Here is a 22195-nt window from a genome sequence, read left to right as displayed (position 1 = left end):
ACAAAATCAAAACAAAAACCAAACCAAACAACAACAAAAAAACCAAAACCCACAAAAACCCAAAACAAACAAACAAAGCCCCCCACCCCCCAAACCAAACAAAACACAACCAAAAAAAACCCACAAAAACTTATTTGGCTCAGCTATACTTTTCTGAATAACTTTCCACATCTCATTTCCTGTGCAGCCACTTTGTATTTCTGCTTCTCTCAATGAATTGGAGGTGGCCTAGGTGCAAAATGAGCATCTGGAAATGGATGGATTACTTTCCGATTTTATTGTTGATGTCATTTATCTCAGTTTAAAATATTTGAGCCAACTATTTCTATAGTATGAACAAAGTAGTGATATGGGCAGAATACTTACTGTATCTAGGTTATTTTGGGTGGTTATCATGCAGCAGAACCTGCACCTCTCTGTGTTCTCAGTTTGGCTGGATCAAAATCCCCTCCTGCCGTTTTACAGACAGTGGAGACAAATGGGTTTTTCTTGTGAGTGCTTGCCTTTATCTTTGTTATTACCTTTTTTCCTGTAAAATTCTTGAATTACTGGAACTAAAGAAGTTGTGTTGAAAATTCTTTCACTAAGTGAACTGTGGGCCCAAATCTTTGTAACCTTTTCTTCTTAAAAAAAAAAAAAAAAAGCCCTTTTTCTCAATAAATGTTCCTCAAGTGACTCCAGTGTATAAATTTGGCATTCCTCTCACAGAAGTGGATGCATACGCTATTTGTTACAAAGTAATCACAATTTAGATTACATTCAGACTGGCATAAAAAAAATCTTTAATAAGATTAAATAAGATTCTTGAGACATAAATTTAATGTACATTTAAAATAATAGCCCATCAAACACTTCTGTTTATCATAGTGAAGTGTGTGGAATTGGTTTCTGTCCAGTTTGTGATGAACCAGTTACTTGAGAAGTTGTTTGGTAGCATAATTTGCCTTCACTTAAAGTGAAGGGTTGTTTTTAAGAATGAAATTATTTTGTTAACAAATTCATAGCAAGGTGTTGTAGCCCTTGCATTAACAGATTAAGATGTGTGGTTGCAACCTGGGTGTAGAAATCAGCAGAAAGGGATCGGATTTTTTTAAACTATTTTTCCTGCCACATATTGTAGAAATATTTTAAAATTGAATACCCCTCCTCCAAGAAAATGTTAATGATTGGATGGATTTTTTTTCCTTTTAATATTTATTATTTATTTTTATTCTTTTAATATTGTCTGTATTGATAGAGGTAGTTCCAAAAATTTCTTGCGATTTACATTTAGTAAGTCCTCCACACTTCTTCTCACTTCTCCAAAAGCTGGCTGTTAATTTTTCATGGTGCCCAGCAGGCAGATCCACCTCCCTCTGAAATCATATAATTCCTAGAACTGGTGCAAGGGAGGTGATGGCAGTAAAGGCTAGAATTCTCATTTTGACAGCAATGTGTCCTTAGAGCAACTTGATAAATTGTGAAACAACATTTAAAAATTATTTTACAGCATGAGTTAAAAACACCCTCTCTGCTATCATAGTAATGTTTGTACCTTGCTTTTCCTGCTGCAAGAGACAATAATTAAGATGGAAGAAAGTACTGCTGCATAACTGGATTTTGAAATGTGGGGACAGTTGTGTGACAGCCATTGGATCTTTGGGTGATCTTTCTTAAAGATCCTGTGTCAATGTAGCACAAAGGCGCTTGTACATATTTATACATACAAATGTATTGCAGCAAAAATACAGTTTGTTTGCTCTTAAGTGTGGGAAGGAAGTTGTGTGCAGCTTTGTAAGTCAAGGCACTGGAGACTGCTGAATATGGAGAGATTAATATTATGTGGGAAGGGTTCCTATCCAGCAGCTGTAGTGTCCCGAGCATTCAGCTCTTTGTTTTGCCTATTTTCATATGTCAGTAGGGAGTCACGGCTGTATCAGCTTTACCATCTTCAAGTGTACCTTTTAATTGTGTACTCTCACTTTCTGCAGTTCACTGGCAGGCAGACAGCTCTCTTTCACTTCTGCAAATAAGCAAAACTTATTTTGGACTACCAGTTCATGGTGGTCATTCACTCCCTGTTGCTTTTGGCTACAAGAGAAGCTGTCTGCAATATATGATGTATTTGTTGATAGAAGTAAGCATCAAATTGAACCTTATAGAGTGGGTGCAGGACTGCATGATGGTTGTAGTTCTCTGTTAGGGCAAATATTGTGTATATCTTATAGTTCCTGGGAAAAGTCTGTGGGGGGTGGGAAGAGGCATAATTTTTAAATTTTTTACCAATTAGTTTAAGTGAGAGACAAACAAGGATGAACATTCTAAATAAAAGCTTAATACTTAGAAATTGTGTTGGCATTTGGTTCTACTTTTTATCTGCAGACCATTAATAGGTCTTGTCTTTTACATTATAATCCATGTTTAGCTCTGTAGTTGCTTGCAACATCTGTACTGCTCTATTGGCAAGCATCACTCAGAGCCTTGGACAAAATATGGAAATAAAAGATAAAGTGCTTTAGGCTGAAGGCAGTTTGAATGATGACAGGTTTGAATGTACTCTGAGGTCAAGCTGGCTTGGTGATCTTCAGGTTGTGTGTTGTTTGGAAAAGCTTTTCCCTTCAAGAAAGCAGCATTAATGTGAGGAGATACACTCCCCTCCAATTCTTCAGTGTTTCACCCTTTTGTCAGGGAAGGGAAGATGCTAGCAGAGAATTTGCTGAGATATTCTTATGCTATTCTGGTTGCTTAGGCAGCAGTTAAGTGCTAGTTAAAAATCCACAGAGATGTTATCCATTGTTTTTCCTCCCTGACTGAACTCCCTCCATGCTGTGAACTGTCTCCTCACCAGGGTTCCTAAGGTCTCAGCACAGGCCATCAGGCCATGGGAGAAGACTGCTGCAAAAACTTGAGGGACTCAGCAAATCTCCTCTGTGCAATGTGATGTGCTGCTACATCAGTGACACACTTCTAGCTGCCTACAAGAGTGTCTCCCAAAGCTGGGGAGCGGCTGAGGATGTGGGAACACGTGGCTGTCTGGAATAGATACAAATACAAAAAGAGGGTTTCAGCAAAGGGAGAATAATGTCTTGATTTAGAAATGGTTCCAAGGCAGCAGCCAATATATAGGAATAAGTACAAGTAAATTTTATAAAGTTGATTACAGAAAACTCACTGGATTTTCTTTAGGATTTAAGGCTAATAAGAAGTTTAAAAATACCAGGAGCAAAAGGAGCAGTGACATTTGTCTGATGGCTGTGCTAAAGTTGTCAACAATAATGTTGAAAATACAGAACTGTTCTATATTTCTGTAATGAGAATGAAGATTAATATTACAAATAATCACGTAACTGTGAACAAATAAATCATATCCTAGCAGCAAATAGAGACTGAAAGAACACTTTTGAAAATCTATGGAGACTGAGTTTTTTTTTAATATCTAATGTAATACTCTAAAAATTTAAGGATTGTCATGAAGCAAAATATTCAACATTATTAATAGGAAACATATTATAAAATGTTTAGTATTTCAGTTAGATTATGGGTTTGATGTATTCTGGCTAAGAAACTCAATCTTGAAAATATTACTGTCAATAAGAATATTTTAATTGATATATAATTTTTTTAGTAATTGGATGTTTGTTTGCACAAAAATAAAATCCCCAAATGAACACACCATTGAAAGAAAATGCACAATCCTTTCTGACAGTTTTATCTAGGCCACGCAGAGTAGAAAGATGACAAATAATGGCATAGCCTCATGTATTTGATTGAATCAAAGAGCATGTTGGCTCTTTCAAAAGATGGACTCAAAGCTTTGTGAAGTTAATAACCATGGGAAGAAGATGGATATTAATTCCTTAAAAGATGAGGAACAGTATCTGAAAATACTTCAAGGTGTCAAGATTCGTGCAACAGGCAGTGGACAAGAGATTCCTTGTAGATCAGTGGTAGCCAAGAGCTGACAGGAGTTGAATACACTGAATGCAGAGTGGGAGGTTTCGTTTGGTGTATTAATGATCTCACTTCCGTAATACAATCAGGTTTGATTTCAAGACATTTTAAAGTTGAAGTCAGTACTGGTTGTAGGTGTCAGAAAACTGTATATGTACACTTCATGTAGGTGGTGATGAAGAACAAAATCCTGAATTTGTTGAAGTGATTTGATTACATACCTATGCATGAATAAAATGAGAGAGGAGAGCCTTCAAAAAGCACGTTTGTGAACACGAGGAAGCATGGCTTCAGGGAGCAGAAAGTAATGCAGAATATGAATTTTCAAAAAAGGAAAAAAACCAAAACATTGAAAGTGGTAACCAATTAACTGTAGCACTATGTTATTAATAGACTTCACAGATTCTCCAGCACTTGAAATCAGTGTCAAGATACAAAATCTTTTTAAAAGCTGCCTTGTTCAAGAAGCTGTTAAGCTTTGGGGAACCAGAGTAAATACTTGAATATTTAAAACTCCTTTGCTGGTAGTAACAGCATTCATTTATTGTCTTGAGAAGAACAGAAAAATCTATTTCAAAGTTATTTTAAATCCAAATAAGGTCTTATTTCATAAATGTAGGAATCATATAAAACCTGTCTTTAGTTTTGAAAGAAAAGCCAGTCTGTGTAAACTGTCACAGAGTCATACTACTTGTTACTTTTGAACTTCTGTGTCATCTGTTTTTAGGAGTTTTTTTTTAAATTGAAAAACATAGAAATAGACAATATCGTTGTTGGGTTAAATGACAAGGTATTAAATAGCTTATGTTCACATCTTCGGTTGCCTGGCTGCCATGCAGCTCTCTGGGTACAGGCCTTTGTGTGCTGAAATATTTCAATGAAGTTCTTATGCTTGTGAAAGTAATTTCATCCCATGATGACAGCTAGGAGAGACTGTCTTGCTGTGGTCATGGAAAGTTTAACTGATACGACTCTTGCTGGGTGACCTTCTCACGGGGTTCTGCCTGCTCTCAGAAAACAAGCCATTTCTTTTCAGTGGTACTTGGGTGGAAACTCCAAAATTTGCAACAATACCAGACATAATTTTGTGTCCTTATGAGCACTGCAGTTCTGAAAGAAGCAGTTTTGAGACATTTCTGTCTGAATTCTGCTATTGGGCCTACAGCTCTCATAAATTCAAGGTGCTGCATGCAAATATATTAGAAAACATGTTTTGTGGGTGATCAGGCTCAGATAGCATTTAGCTAAAAATATTATTTTTTTTGCAAAGATAGTAGATTACTTCTCATGTCTGGGCCGATTGAGCTTAAGACTCTTTTTTCATTTGAGTGGCGTACACCTTACTTATTTTCAATGCTAAACATGACTTTTATAAGTGGACAGTAGCAGTCTTTTACCCTTCAGAGGTGTAGATTTTGATGGCAGATAAAGTTATTTTGTGAATGCACACTGCCAAAACAGACACAGAGAAGAAAATTATCAATTGCTTCTGTGGGAAGGTAACAGGTATGTGAGCGATCATTAGCATGAGAAAACTAATTTCTCAAACTATTTTCAGAGGGTGTGACAAAGTTTGTGAGTAGAGATCTGTGTGCTGTGTGATGTTGAAGCAGTCAGATTTCATTAGGAGATGTCTCAAGGAATGATGTTTGCCAAGAGAATTTCCATGAGTATCTTTGACCTGTTACAACCTATACATCTAGAGCTTGCCATTTATGCCATGTGGTGAGTGGTTTTCTTCCAGGTATCCAGAGCCTGTCAAGGGTCTCCACTGTTGAGACTACACAGAAATGGAGTTGAATCAAAGCACACTCAGGTGCCAGAGCAGCTCTCCCTCCAAAACAGAAATTGTCCAGAAGATGAACACACTGCTCATGTTGGTCCTTGTTCAAGACAGACTTGGCTAAAAAATACCAGTCTGCAGCATGCCTGCTGCCATTTAAGGACTTCAAGTAATGACCCTGGTTTATTAATTAAAACAAAAGGAACTCAGTCCTTAATTGGACACTTTATAGTTGTACGTGTCTGACATAATAATTAATTTGTAATGTCAGTTGTTGGGCAACACAGATGGGGGGAACAGCAGATGGCTTTTTAGTAGTGTGGGAATGTGGATGGATGGGTTTTCCCCACTGGGGAATAATAATATTGGACTTCAAAGAATACCCTATGGGTTAATTTGCTCAATATAGTCAACTTTTGGCCAGAATGGACTACAGGAGTCTTTAGGAAGGCACTAGAGGCTCCTTCCTGGGACCAGAAAAATGTTACTAAAATCTGAGATAAGGGCTTTGTGACAACAGGGACTGTTCACCATCTAACAGGAAAATAACATTAAAGTGATGGTAAAATACTATGAGACAGAGAAGTGCAAACACCCTGTGATTCATCAAATTCAATCTGTCACATGAGGGCAAATATGTTTGCAGTCTGACAAGTGATGAATATACTTAATTGTTCATCAGGAGGAATGACTTTGGGGTACTTGTGAAGACAATCTCTCCTTGTGCAACTTGAGCTTGATGAGTTCTCAAGGTTCCCTATCCTTTTCCAATATGTAAACTAATGTCTTTGCTGGACGAAACTTACAAAAAGCAAAATGTGAGAAGATGTGGGTGTGAGAAGACATTTTTGTATGACTTTAGGCAAGTCAATTTAGGGCAACACTTGCTTAAGTATAACAGCTGCTTTTCAAGAGTTATAGTAATGCTTGAATTTCATTATTTGGCACTAGGAAAAAACTGTAATTCTTCATCTAAAAGTAACAGTTTAGACTTTTAGCCTAATATTATTCTGATTTTATTTCAATTGTTCTGCTTTAGTAGGATTCTTAACGTGTATGAGAAGAGACTCAGAAGTTTGTTGTGTCTGTGGGCATGGGTTCTGGAGACCTCCATCACACAAACTGCAGGACTGTTATCTCAGTCTGCAGTAAAAGGACACAAGTAAGCTGGGTACTGCCTGCTGTGTTTGTTTGGGTTCCATCACTGTAGTGTCAAAGCACCTTATAGTTTTGAATGCATAAATTTTCCAGTGGGGAGACTAAGTGGCTTTTCCAAGATCACATAGTGTGACATAAATAGGAACTGACTCTTCCTAGGTCTGAACTCATCTTCTCCATGGGTATAACAACATGCCTCTATATGGGACTTTCTGGGAGTACTTGTTCCCTTGTCTGGGGATGACCACTTGAAAAATACAGTGGTTCTGCAGGTAAATCCTGGCTTTGCTGCCCTGAAGAAGGAACTAACTGGAATGCAATAAATCAGTGCTGGAGCTTGTCTTGTTTGGTCCCTCATCTACAAGAAATAGCAGTCTCTGGGCTGTCTTGGCTGCTCAGTCTTGACAGTCAGAAGCAATCTTGAGCAATCTGTCGTATCTGAGTATTGCAGAAGTGATTTAAGAGTCCCCCTAGATGGGAAATAGTGCTTCTTTGGGATCTTTAAAGTGAAAGGTGTGTAACTATTCATCATGGTGATTTTAGATGATGCTTCAGGAACCCTCAAAGGTGCTGATTGCCAGAAGCAGAAAAAGAATAGTTCCTATGGTGTATGTTTCTTTTTCTACTTTGTTCTTGGTGTCAGCCCCTCTTAGAGATGGGATTTAATGGAGATTTTTCTGATCCAGAATGATGATTCCTATCCCCTGATATCTTTTAACAGTACATTTTGGAGTGCACACCTTTGGGTGTTTGCTTGGTGCCACCTCAGTTTCCTCATACTAAACTGGGTGTTACAGTGAATGTCTCTCAGGGGCATTTTACCTGTGTTTTAAATTTAACTTAATTTTGTTTGTCTGCAAGACATCTGGAAAGCATCTGATAAAAAATCCTTTAGCCTTCTGTAGTAGTGGTCAGTTGAGGAAAAGTCTTAAATCCCAAACTGCCTTCCAGCTTGTCAGAAACAGTCACACATTGTGTTTCAAGAAATTACAGGCATCAAAGGACAGTTGAGCTGTCTGATATTTTCACAACATATCACCATTGCTGAGGTGAATATGCACTAACTTTCAACTTTCAGCTTCAAGCTGAAAGTTTAGGAAGTTGTAAGTTCTGATTAGGGGTGCTCTGTTGTCGTTGACCAGCAAGGACCAGTAGGGAACATCTATAGGATTTTTTGCATTAGTCAGCTGGGTGGATGGGGATGTCTTAACCTGCAGTACTCTGTGCTGCCTAATATAAAGGAAACTGTTTGGTGAAGTTGCATGGAGACCAGTAACTAAATTCAGTATTTTCAAGAAGACTAAACACTATTAATATTGTTTGACTGTTTCAAAAATGGAAGGTCACAGAGAAATGCTTTTATACACTTTAAAGGATTTTTCAATTCCATGAAGAAAAGTGGTTTTTAGTGTGCTGCTGTAGAAACTGAAAGATTGGCACACATGTGATGAGCAGTTTTGGGTCTTCAGCAAAGCTGTTTTTGTTGCACCTCTTGAAATGAGGTGCAACATTTCACATTTTTAATTTTGTGAATGGACCTTAACAAAACAAACAAACAAACATGGCCACTAAGCTGACTGACTGTACAGAACAGGGATAGAAGCAGTTTGGAGAGGTGAAAGCTTTAATTATTTTAAAAATACCTGCTTGGCTCTTCAGGCAATCACTGATTTTGGGGGCTGGTTTCTGTTTGCGTGAGTCTGCAGGTAAAAAGCCTGATGCTGTAATCAGTTCACTATTCCTCCACTCATAAAAATGGGAGTGCAGGTATGGTTCTTATTTGTGTTTTATATTGGGACACAATAGATAAGGTGCACAATTAACATTTTATAAGTGACTTTAAGGCAGACATAAATTTTTAATATGTTATATTTTTCAGCTGTTGGGCTGTAGTAACCTTCTGTTTAGACACAATTCGCTTGGGAGTGGAAATGCTCAAGGAAAGGGATTAATTTTAGTTGACTTTATCTAGTGATGAAGCTGGATGCCTTTAAATGAGTAAGCTTTTAAATACACTGGCCTGTACATAAAGTATTAATATACAAAAGTTTCTGGTAGAAAGGCCAGTGTCAGTGCTTAGTTTCTGGAGTGATTGTACATATGAATAACACATCCAATAAAATTTCATGAGCAGTTTATAAGAGCTATTGCAGATCTTAAAAAACCCCAAACCCCCAACTAAACCAAACATCATCTTAGCAACTGTATTTGCATTCAATAAATCAGGAGGGAAAAGGCTGTATGTCCTTAAAAGCACTAGAGGGAGCTAGGAGGAAGAAGGGAACATAATCGTTGAAGACGTGTCTGCATTTTTAGGAGTAGCTTATATAAAGCATCCATTTAAATCGTTCCACTCACTTCAGCTAAAATGCAACTACAGGTCACCCACTGCATCTTGCTGCTCTCTGTTTTCCACACTTCACTGAAGAAATATCAATTTTCTAGTCCCAAGAGAGGAGAGAAGCTTTGCTGCTTTTTACATGGCTGTAGGGAAAACCACCTACCCTTCTGTAGACTATACCCCTTTTCTTTTATCCTTATTTTTTATTTGTATGAGCAGCCAAATGTTAATTTGCCTTTAGGTGCAGGTAGCTGTTTTGGGGGACTGGTATACAGGCTCTGTTCCAAGCTTGTCTCCCTCTGAGATTATATGGAGAGAAAGTGTGTGTGTTGTATGTCTGTATTTGGGATCTGCTCCATAAAGAAGAATTTATTAGCATTATTCTGAAGTGGCCACATTACTCTTGAAGACATTTGAAGAAATTGAGCTCTGTGAACTTGCAGAATAACACAAAAGTATGAAGTTACTGTAAAGCATCTTATTTTATGAGGTTTTAGAAGTGTTGTTGGGCACTTTTTATATTGTTCTGACGTAAAGCTAAATGCTTTGAGTTAAAGTGTAACAGCTTTATGATGTAGATTATATAAATTACTTGGTTTTAGTTCCTCTCCACCCCAATAAGCTGCCAAAATGTTGATATCTTGGGATTTGTAAGAATAGCATGAAATCCTGTGGGGGATGTTATTTCATTTTCAGGTTTTGGAGGGTGGGGGAATATTTTTAGTATGCTAAAGCTTCTCCTCTTGATAGTCAGCATTACACAACTAAACCTGTTGCTGTGGAGAACTGAATTTTGATGGCCTGGGGCATTGAGCAATTTGGGGGCAAGGAAGGATGTTGTTGTTGTTGTTATTATTAGAGGCTGCTTAGGGGTTTGGAATGCTGGAAGTAATCTCAGAGGAGGTAGACAGACTGGAAATGGATAATTAAATAAGCAGAACTAATATATATACGCCATGTGTTTATCATCTGCACTATTGCAATTTCACTCACTGTTGAAGTTCCCTAATTTCTCTTTTCCATGTTAGAAACTAAATGGTAAGGGCAGGAAAAACCTACAGGGGTTTTCTTCCTTTGGACTTTATTAGATGGGATGATTTTAAGTTATGAAAGCAAGGACAAACATTTCTCAAAAGTACTTTGACCATGCCTTAGCCTGAGGACTCTGCGCTCTTTAAAGGAAACAAATATAATGAAATTTAAATATGTGGAAGCTGAAGTACTTTAGCAGTGCAGAGAGGTTTTTTTCCTTTTACTTTAAGACTGTAGATATTTTTTGTCTATTTATAATTACATATTTTTAGATTTTAGATGGCTACAAATTAAGAATTAAAGAAAACATATTTTGGAAATATTTAATGACCTCTTGGCAACAAAAAACCCCAACAAACAGATAAGAGCACCAAGTAATTATGGCTTAATTCCTATTGAATGGTTCAGGGCCTTTTCCTATCATCTGAGAATTAACTCTACTTAAGATGAAACAGATTATTGGAATAGCAGAGAATCTTTTTTCCCCTGCCCCTTTAGCTACCTTGTTTTGCACATTTTCTTCTGCTGCAATGCAGGGATGGAGGCAGGTGGGTTTCTTGCTCTCCAGCTGTGTAGAGGGCTCCTATTAAAGCCCTAAAATATTTTCTCAGGTAGAAGATGGTAAAAGTTGAACTGTAATTGAGTGCAATTTCAATTTATTGCTCTGAATCAGGAAAACAGGCATATTTAGTCCAAAACAAAGAATAGTTACTTTGTAGATAAATTTCATATACTTCCAAAGAGCCAGGATATTCAGAATGGTCTGTGAATATTTTATGGAGCAAAGTGATACACAGGTTATCCCCACTGGGGCTCCTTATGTGCAACTAAAACACATTTGTTGTGATATTTAAATCTTTTTTTGTTATAGTTTGATTTCAGGGTAACACCTACCACTGTTGGACTCCATGGTACAACAAAAAGTTGAGGTTTTACCTGTTGAAGGGATGGTGAATTTACAATAGAAAAGATAATTTTTTTCTTGGGACAAGTAGAGGAAAAAAGTTTTTTTCTTAAAAACACACAGTGGAAGCAGTGATGCACTTGGATTGTTGTGTTGCTTTAGGAAAAGCCAGGACTATCAGAAGTAGCCCAAGGGCAGAATGTTTATCATTTGACTTTCACTGTTTACCCAAAGGCCGAGGTATCCGATAAAAAAGAAAAGGCCAATGCCAGTGTGGGTGTAAGATACCACAAGGCCCAGCACCCCTTCCCTCTCCCCACCCAGCTGGGACAGCAGGGCACATACAAAAAGGTGCCCAGTCCTTCGTACCACAACACATCTGTGCAGGTTGGTTCGTGTGCCTCCTGAGCTTCGTGGGTGGCTCACCCTGCTCAGAGCTTGGTGCCCACAGTGTCCTTTGCTGAGCTCTCTGTGGAGATGGCCTGGAGAGGAAACCTGGTCAATGGTGGCTAATGTGAAGCCTTTAATTCAGTGCTGGAAGAATATTTCACAAGGGGTTTGTAGCAGAAATTGCCACTTGGTGTCACTTGTTGCAGTGCTTTCTGGTGCAGCGAGAGCAGCACTAAATAATGTCTGTTCCCAGTACTGTTCAGGGTGGTCCAAAAACACTGGGCTGCAGTATCTTGATGATCTGTAAGGTAAAGTGTGAGCAGAAATGATGACGTGCTTTACTGATAAGTTGGGAGTACAAATCTGCTGATCTAAGGTTGGCTTGGTGCCTCCTGTGCAAAGGCAGGGAGGTTAAGGTGGCAGGGGTGGCATCTGCCTCTCTAAGCCCAGGAGGGACAGGCGAGTGGCTCTTCAAAGTGGGGATCTAGGATACTCCTGTGTGCTTCAGTTCAGAGCTGGCATTGCAAGCAAAGGCTCATAGCCCTTTAAAAGGTGTCTGTTTCATCTGTATTCCTCAGAAATTAGGTTTCTCATGCACTTTTGGCTGCCTGTAATGTAGAGCTGTGAATAGCTACTGCAGGTGAGCCTTAAATCAAGATCTGATGCAACTGTAGCGCTGCTCACTCCGAGATCAACTCCCCAAGCAAATGTAGCATACCAAATTATTTTTAATAATGTAGGACTTTGGCTAGGCTATGCCCTGAGGAAGAAGTGATGGGAGGTAAAGTTTTCCCCCCAAGCTGGACAGCTTGGCAGAAAGATGTGCTGGGCACATATCCGAGCTGGGACTCAGCCAAGATCCAGATGAAGATACATTTTAAATCCCACCTTGCAGTGCCTATAGTAAGGCATCCTTCTTCCCTTGCTCTCAACAGCTGAGAGCCGAGGGGACAGCGCTTGCCATTCCCTTTGGGAATGTCTGGTGCTTGCCAAACAATAGTTGCCAAGAGAGAAAAATGAAGCACTAAAACTTCCTTTAATTACATTGTGTTGTATTTGTATGCTTGATAATAGCTGGTAGTACTTGTTTCAGAATACTTTATGATTTTTCCCCATCACATTAGCCTTTGAAAAAATACTTTGGGCTAATGTTTTTCTTCATAAGGATTCAAATTTTGCTGAGAATATACTGCAGGTGGGTGGTTTTTTTTAATCCCCTCAAGTATTATTGTGGAAAAGTATTTGGATCTTTATGTAATAATATATAGCCAGGCAGGAAGTATCTTAACTGCAGCTTTTCTGGACAGGACTTTGCTGAAAGATGTGGTGTGTGAGCATGTTGATTTTTTTTTTTTTAATTATCTTGTAACAACAGCCCGCTGTTGGGCTCCCTTATTTGCATTCCTAGCAGGACGGCAAGGTGAATAATTTAATTCCAGCAGCCTACGCCACGTGATGGTGCGAGGACCCGTCAGCGATGCCTCCCCCTGCACCGACAGACTTTGGAGAGGAATGGAAACTTACAGAAGTGATGCGAAATTGTCGCATGTCCTCCCTTAACCCTGGGGAAATCTCTCGGCGGAGTGATCACTTCATCTTTTGCTTTTCCACGCGTTCCTCTGACGTTTGGGGTGTGTGTGTGAGCCTGTGAGCAAGACGAGTGAGGGAGTGGGAAGCGGGGAGGGCAGTGGGCGAAAAGCGCGCAGCCAGGCACAGAGCTCGCCGGAGCAGGAACAGCGAGGAGCCGGGAGTGCAGCCGCAGGCAGCGGGGAGTGGAAATTTACAGCTGCTTGTGAGCGCCTGTGCATGTCCAAGTGATCCTTTCTGCTCACGCTTTTCCAGAGGCTGACGGCCGCTCGGCAGGAGAAGAGCGGGAGGCCGGACCGCGGGATCCCTGGGCTCTGCCACTTGGGGGAATAAAGCGGAATTGGATGGAAGATCACTGAGGGCGGCTGCCGGCGGCGCGGGCTGCAGGGAGGCGGCAGAGCTGTCTTCAGCACCTGGCCATGGGGCTGCGCTGGGCTGCCTAGGAGCCCCCAGCTTCCCACTCGCGGTGAGTGTCAGCCGGGGTGATGTCCTCCGAGTGACGGGAAGTTGAGTGATTTAATGAAACTTTCTTTTTTTCCGGTTAGCACCGGCCCCTCGGTAATAAACCGCTCGCCTGCTCGTTCTCGGCAGTGAGGCTGGTAGCTTTTTATAGCTTTGTAAACTGTGTTACCAGGAGTGGCTCTTTAATGCAGGCAACCCTAAACAATGCTCCTCCTGTTACATAAGGCGCTGGCTCTGCGACCAAGCACTCCGTGTCCATGGAATATCTCTGGAAATGGCTTTATTTAGTGTGGTTTCCAAAAATAAAATATCTGCAATATATCATTTCTCCCGCTCCTCTCCGCGGGCTGCCTGCAGCTGCGGACTGGCTCTTGAGATGCAGAGGAATGAGAGCGTGGCCACTTGCATAAGCCAGGGGGAAGGAGATGAAGGGAAGATGAGGGTGCGTGTGAGCTGCCACAAGGAACAGCGTATGTAAATGACCCGGCTCCTCCTTTGCAACCGATAGGTCTCGTCCGCTTGAAATGCTGATTTTGTGCCATGGGCAATTCGTGAAGTCTTCATCAGGTAGAACTTTAATGGAGCTTAAGGGAAGTTGGGGTCTTTCTTAAAAGCAAAGGATCTTTCTTAGGCTAATATTATGAGTAAAGTGAAATTACTGCTATAGAAAATTATTTTAATCCAGTGCGAAGCTATTGAAATAACACAGTGGACTTGCCACGAGCTTGATCAAGTGAATGCTGTGCAGAGAGGTAAGTTTAGTGATATTGGACCAAATACAAAAATAGTATCCATGTTCCTCACTAATGAATTTAGAGGAAGTCCTATTCCCTCTTGGCTGCTGCCTGTGTTATTTAAATTATGTTACCAGTTTCCATTATCTCTACAGTTACTATTTCTACTAGAAATGGCTATTTAACTTGGTTTTCCTTTTACTTAAGTAAATGAAAACTGTTAAGGGCTCTTCTGTTAGAATTGTGTGTACTTCAGAGACATTAGTTAAGAGAGCTCTTTCTGCATGACTGAGTTTGTGGGAGTTTTGCTATGGACTACAGTTAGGCATGGAATTGAATTCTTAATCTTTTAGGTTTTAAAGATCTCTGTGGTAGTAAATGCAAATTGATATTCCAAATATTCTTGACTTCTCAATTCTGCAAATTTGGTGGCTGTAAAACATCTGGTTTCATATATTTCTAGTTTATTTGAACATGAAGTAATAACTTACCACTTTTATCTAGTTCATTAGTATGATTGGGACAGCCTATGTGATCCTGTGATACAGATAAATGATGCTGGTGTGAGTGTGGTGCCACAGGATACCACTTCTGCATGGGTGAGAATCTGAATGTTACCTGGCATTGCAATGTGCAAAAGCTATTTTGTACTACTACTACTACTACTAATAATAATAATAATAATAGTGGATGTGAAAACACAGGACTTCCAATAGAAGGACAGAAGGTAGCAAAATGTCCTTATCTTCAATTCTGTTCTCTGTACCCCACTCATGATGGGTTTCGATTAGGTATTAAAAAGGAATTTTATGGTGAAGGTGGTGAGACTGGCATAGAATGCCCAGAGAATTTGTGAATGCCCCATCCCTGGAAATGTTTAAGGCCAGGTTGGATAGGCTCTGTGCAACCTGGTCTAGTGGAAGGTGTCTTTGCCCATGGCAGGGGGCTTGGAGCCCTGATGATCTTTATGGTTCCTTCCAACCCAAACTCTTCTATGATCAGTATTTTGTTTGTATTGCCACACATACCTCGTTTATGATCATCACTGCCTCATTCTGGGTATGGTTGGTGAATATCTGAGCTGTAGCATCTGCTCCAGCAGCCCTGTCTCTACCCTCCTTCCATCCCCTTCTTTTCTTCTTGTGCTGGTACTGTCCTAGACTGTATCTGGGCAGAAGTGGACTGGAGACCTCTGTGACCTTTTTTCCCCAGCAGGCTATTTCTTGTTAACCTGGGTCACTTCCCTGACCTGGCTCTCCATGTGGCCCCTCAACAGCTGAAGGCTCCCACAGAGGGTGTAGGGATGTGAATACATGTGGAGCAGGGTATCACCATCATAGAACAAAGCATCTATCAAAATAGATTGCCTCAGTGACCAGATTGCTTTTTGGTGTTTCATTTTATCCCCTCTGTTTGCTGAAAGACTATACGTGTAGGGTTTTTTCCTTGTTTTTTACTAAAGTGGCATTCAAGCACTCAGTTAAGAAGAGTTAATTGTTTAGGTGCTTCCATAGAACTACACCACAGCACTTGAATGACTTCAGTTTCATAACATTATTGAACAACTGTGTGATATTATTATTCTCATTCTGTAGAGGTGATCAGATTAAAGGCAGAACTGCCCACTTCTTTTCCATGTCTGATCTTCAGGATGCTTGTCATCTGCTGAAAAAATGACATTTGTGGTGATGGTAGGCATTACTGTGATGTTTTATGTTTTCAGGTGAAGTTTCAGCTAATACCCATCTTCATTTCAGGTAATGCAACGGGTAGGCAACATCAAAGCTTATGATGAGTAAATTCTTGACTTTTTGGAAAAAATCTGGTTGCCAAGCAGAGATGGCATTCATTTACCCTAACCATAAATCTGTCCCATCTTCTGTTAATCTTTAGTTTCATTTGCAGTGCACCTTCCAAAATCTGCAACTCATTGAGAATTTGCAGAGTAGTTGCTTGTTCCATAGCCTTAATTCCTCTGTGTATCAAGTGAAACATGGGATGTGTGAAGGGACTGCACTGGGGAGGGCGAAAGGACAAACTAGGCTTCTCGGGGTGCTCACCACAGATGGGGCCTTCCATCTCTTGGTACACTGCTCTGTCATTGCAACAGCTTTCCCAAATATGGCAGGAGGGAAAAATGAGGACCTCTTCAATTATGTGGAGACTGAATTAGACAAAATTATGAGGAAAGTGTGCTAACTTGGGACCAGGACCTGTGTGGGTCATAGGCACACTGCAGTGAATGGGAGATGGAGGTCTTTTTTCTATTCCAGAAACTCTCACACGATATGAGTTATTGAAGTGTTTTGATTCTGTTCAATAACTTGATGAAGGTTGGGAGCTAAGGCAAGAGAAATGTCTGATACTCCTTGGGAAGGAAATTTTTTTTTCTCATTTATTTTTGAAGACCAAATTTTTTGTCCAGAGGAGCATCTGCACAGAGTGCATGGATGGGTTCATGTGCTCTCTTCCATTCTTGCTTTTGTGGGCAGGAAGAAGCCTTTGTTATGGAGCTGCTTCACTGAGTCACTCCGTAGTGGGATGGGCTGCTGAGCAGAGTGGTGTTGCTGTGTGCATTTTTCTTTCATTGTGCTTACAAGTTCAGTTGCACTATAATATTTTGAGGAAGTATGATTTAAAAGCAGAGAAATTGTGGAGAGTGCCTACAATCAGAACTAGATCTCTTTCTGTACTTTATAGCTGTGCTAAATTTTTAAAGTACATTCTCTTTATGAACAGATAAACTGGCAGAAGAGATATTTTGAAGCCTGATAAGGTGTCGGCTTTGTTGTCACATGATCTAGGTTGCATTCCTGACACAGCCACTGTTTTTTTTATGTGGCCTTGGGTAAGTCTTGTCATCTCTGTGTTTCAGCTTCTCCCTTTGCAGAGGAGACAGAATAAAAGTAGGTAGATAGGTTTTATGCAGTTGTGTTTTCCATCTTGGTTAAATGTGGGTAGAGTTGGAGACAGAGTGAGAGACTCTATGCCTTGAATATGAGGGGATGTTAACTTTGACACGCTACTGAATAACCTAAAAGTCATGTAAACCACATCCAGCTCTAGATTCAATTCACTGCTTTAGTCTGTGTGGGTTTTTTTCCTGACTTGAACAGCAACAGGCTGACATTTAGAAAGTGGTTCATTATTGTTTTCTTTTGGTGTTTCTATGGCTTATCTAATATAAAATCAGTGCCATTTTTTCCTTCCAAAGATGGAATGATATTCCATTAAAGTATTTTTGTAAAATTAGGGTTTCTAAAGTGTGCTGGACACTCCAACTCTGGTGTCTGAAATGTCATGTTCACGCTGATGGAAACAGCAGGCTTAGGAAACTTCATTTCCTCCCACAGCACTGCCGAGGTATTTTCCTCATTACTGGGAGAGACAATCACTGAGATTGGGAGAGTTGGTCTGGTAAGATACAGCTGTTTCTTTCCTTGGTCTCATAAGCTCCTCTCTAGAGCACCAGTGAAATAACATCATCAAAACAAAATGTTTCACAAGTTGGCTGGTTCTCCATTATGAATTCAGGAGTGTCCACAATCCATTTTTGATGTTATGAAAACATATGTTGAATAACCATTAGATGGAAAAAATTTTCCTAGAAAGTGGGAAAGAAAGGGGCTCATTCAGTCCTGTCCCTTGCTGCCAGACAGCAGTGTCAAAAATTTATGAACAGATGCTCTGTAGTGTGCCTGGTAGATTAGGTCATTTCAAAACCTCAAAGCTCCAATGGGTGGAAACCTTTACATTTCCAGCTGAAGTTTATACATCAGCAGTTTTCAGCCACTTGATTATTCATAAATAAAGTGTTATTGTTATTTAAGCTAAAATAGCTGTTATTTCAGCTTTCCTGTATTTTTATTTTAATTTGTGAAGGTGGGCACTTTTAGCCTCCAAGATATGCTGGTCTTCCCATTTTTCTGGCCATCCAGTGTGCTTCTCTCCACCTGCTCTAACCTCTTGATTCTAGTTGACTCTGGGTGTTCAGGGTTGTGTACAGTGTTCTGTATGAAGGTCTATCAACACTGAGTACAAAGGCATAAATACCTTTGGATTTCTACTGACCATTATTTTTGTGATTCATCACAGATTTGCATCTGTCTTTCTCACATCTGTAAAATACTTGTGTGTTTGTATATTTCACCAGCTGCTTGCTTTCATAATTTCTCATGGTAAGTCCTCAGCTTGAAGCAAATATCCATAGAATGGTTTGGGTTGGAAGGAACCTTAAAAGGTCATCTAGTCCAGTTCCCTCTATCAGGGATGTCTTCAACTAGATCAGGTTGCTCAGAGTCCTGTCCAATCTGATATTGAATGTTTCTGGGGATCTGGAACACCTACAAGCTGTGTCTCGTCTACTGTTCAGTATTATCCAATATTTTCTACTCTTAACTTTTATCCCCTTTTTAATCCCTTTTTTTTTTTAATTACCTTTGTTCTTTACTCCATCCAGTTTCCCAGGTAATGATATTCCAGTCTTGTTATGTGTTGATAATATCTTTCTGATTTCAGTCACCACAATTTTTGGATAGGCTCTTAATTCCTATACCTCTCTAAATATCCCATCCACAGATTGCTCTTGCCTTCTCAGTCAGATGATATGATAATTTTCTTCTTCAACTAGTTTTTTGATACTATGTTCAAATCAGTGCATTTCCATGTTAGATACATGGATTCTACTCTGTTTTCTATGTTTAAAATATATTTATAAGGGATTGTAGTATGAGCTACCTTTGGTGAGCCTGTGTTGCATTTGTTTTTCAATTGTCATTCATCTTAGTTTTTCAGTTATTTTTAGACTGGTTTCTTGAGAGAATGAAGCTTATGTGGTCACACTGTCTATTTCTCATCCTAATTTTCTTTGCATGGTAACTTTTGAACTTTTTGTGAAATTTCAAACAACCTTGACAGAGGACTAGATGCATGGAAAAAAACAAGTTCCAAAAAACTGAAATATATTTCCAAATACTGAAAATAAGTTATATCAATAGGGCCTCTAAACCAAATTAGTACCTATACTGAACAGAAAATTTTCAAGAAAAAGCCTAGAGAGCAGAGAGCTGATAGAAAGAGGAGGCCAGGACAGAAATGCCCAGCTGTGATAAAAGCTTCTTTAATAAGATCTTGTGCTTTGTTTAATTCTGGAAACTCCAGTTATGGGGAGCAAAGCTGGAGGAGAGGACTCCTTGTTTTGTCACTTGTTTTATTGGATAGCCAGCCATAAGACTAAGGAATACAACTCCCAAATCTCAGCAGAGTGACTTTACCCCCATGTGCTTCTGCCCATCGTTGTGAACAGCACGTGTCCCCCTAGAATATTCCTTCATGGGGAACCAAAAGGTTCTGCAGCTGCCAGTATGTATTTTCTGAGGTCATGGATCATATTTTGGCAGGTTAAGAACTGTGTTCTGAGAAGGAATAAATCTAAAAATGTTATTTCATGCATATTTGTGGCTCTTCCCCCTTTTCTTTCTGCCCCCCTCCACTTGCATATAGCAAAGGCTTTGCTTTGTATCTAAAGAAGTGATGCAGAGACTTGGCTCTGTTCAACAAAGCAATGAATTAAACTGTTTCTTGAGTCCCTTCCTGCCCTATTATTGGTGGTTTTGCTGTTGGGATTAAGATGGTGTTTGGGTATGTAATGGGAAAAAATGGTATTTTATCACTGAGCAATGCTCTGGTGACTTGCTGGTGATACTGGAACTATGCAGTGGAAAAGTGCTGGTCCTATGGTAAAATTAGTGATTATTTTAAATACAGACACATTACTCTAGACAGCCATGTAAGTTAATTTTTGATAGGAAATAATAGTTTATTGTCAGCATTTCAGTTAGAAACGTGAACTTCATTTTTAAAAAATCTCAGAACCTCCAGCTCATAAGTACTTAATTTAAAAAAATCAATTTATCTCCCACTCTACTTTTCTTTGTGTGGAAACTTTTGAGAAGGAAAAATGAAGGGATGACTTTAGCAATCTGAATATACCTACCCCACCCTGAAAGAAAATAATTATTTTCTGAAATGCAACTTGCCTGTTAAGCTCCTGATTTAAGACTCTCTCTCTCTTGCATCATCACATCCTCATGCCATGCCTTCAGGATTACAAAAACATGCAGAATCAGGTCCTTCTCAAAGTGTGTTGTGAATTATTAATCTTCTATTTGCACCACATTTGGGATTACAGAGTGCTGGGTGCTTACTAGCAGCATCCAAACAGCTTTATTGTGCAATACTGGCTTCACAGTCTTTTCCAGGGCTTATGTGTAGCTGAGTGTGCCCCAAAGGGCACCCAGGCTTCAACCATGCACCTTGTCAGCCTGAGGTGGGACTCTGCTCTGGTGACTGGTACTGCCAAAACTTGCACCTCTGAGCTGCATGGGAGCAGAACTCTGCAGCTGGGAGCTCAGCTGAGGAGTGAAGGTCATGTAGCCAAAACTGGAGAAATAAAAATGAGTTTGAACAGGACTGTGAGGAGCTTGAAAATGGGAATGCAAAAGTGGTGAGGTTTCAGACACTGAATGTGAAAATATCCCTGTAAAACTGACCTAGCAACAAATGAGAAGCTATATACAAATTCACCTATTTTGGGCACTGTAAAAGAACTTTTAGTTTAAATAACACATTCAAAAATATTTCCTGTGTGTCATAGAAACTCTTCCTGTAAAGATAATCTGCAAAAGTGTTTTGAAGTATTTTTTACATAAGATATTAGGATAAAGTCTGTATAGATTTTGCTTTTTAAGTTTGAATTTTGTACTTAGCTGTTTTATATGGTTACTATTTATAGTTGTGACAGAATGTATGCCTAATCTGGGTATTAATTCCGTAGGTTATTTGGGGATTAGTAACACATGGATGTATGGCTCTAATGGGATCATATTTCCTGATGGATTCTGTAGTGTGCCCATAGTAACAACGAAGCACGAGAGGAGTTGGTTCTTTGGTACCGCTGGGTTTTCTTTACGCTCTGTGTATTGTGCTTCTTTAGTTCTCTCCTTTGAAATCTCTCGTGTAAAGCTTTTTTAAATTGCAAATGTTGGAGAATAATGGGATTGGCGTGGTATGTGTGTGTATTTATGTTTTCACAACTAATTGTACAAATGTGTGTGTGGAGGAATTGTGATGTTTTTCTTTTGCTGTGGAAGGAGATGAAAGTTTGAGATTATTTTTTGCTTTTTGGTTTGTTTTTTTTTCCCTTTTACCTCTTTTTTATTGTACAAGCAGGAATGCAGTCCAGAACAGTGCTGAGCTTCTAACCAGAACATATTCCCATCTGTAATCAGTCATTGACTTCAATAGATCTTTGTATTGGACCCTCAGCAAAACCCATAAGAATTCACAGCCTAAGCAGAAACTGAGCTGCTTGGTTTCTTTCATATATAAATACAGTGATGTAGTATTTGCCTTTCTAACCATACAGAAGAAGAATGTTTTAAATTAAACAAACTGAGCATTTTCATTAAAATGCTCAGTCTGTCATTTAAATGTCATGAAAAAGTTTGTGTTTTTATTTGGACCTGATCCTCTGTTCTTTATTTAACTCAGGCAATGTTCTACACAAGTGAGATCTGACCCACAGATTCTTGAAGTCTGTCAGACTTAGGGCATAACATAAACTGTTTCCTCTCAAGGTACCCCAGGCTGACAAAACAAAGTAACTGAAGGAGAGATGGCAGAGAAGCTGGGACTCAAATTTGCAATGCTTTCTTTAAACAAAGGGTGCTTTTGGTGTGCTGGCACATACAGTTGGTTTTCTGCACTGTGATGGAGCTGGTGAAGTCTGACAGAAACCCCTATGTGAAATCTAGTGGAGCTTGCCAGATGTGGATTGTCTAAAATACACTGGACATAGGCATGGACTTGCTAGA

General features: G+C 39.5%; 1 protein-coding gene across 11 annotated transcripts in view; it reads left to right on the top strand.

Annotated features, from left to right (window-relative positions):
- CAB39L (calcium binding protein 39 like) overlaps window positions 1–22195 on the top strand; it is a 59361-nt gene that overhangs the window by 2857 nt on the left and 34309 nt on the right. For 3 of the 11 annotated variants that reach the window (XM_041716152.2, XM_072929212.1, XM_030272821.4), the window contains exon 1: window positions 13205–13591. The gene's annotated coding sequence lies outside the window, so the exon portion shown is untranslated. The other 8 variants (XM_030272807.4, XM_072929197.1, XM_030272838.4 and 5 more) reach the window with 5 other exon arrangements.

This window comes from Taeniopygia guttata, chromosome 1 (assembly GCF_048771995.1).
Source record: "Taeniopygia guttata chromosome 1, bTaeGut7.mat, whole genome shotgun sequence".
In the NCBI taxonomy this organism is placed as follows: Eukaryota; Metazoa; Chordata; class Aves; order Passeriformes; family Estrildidae; genus Taeniopygia; species Taeniopygia guttata.
The sequence above is the reverse complement of the archived record's forward strand: the minus strand, read 5'-3'. Positions and strand labels throughout refer to the sequence as shown.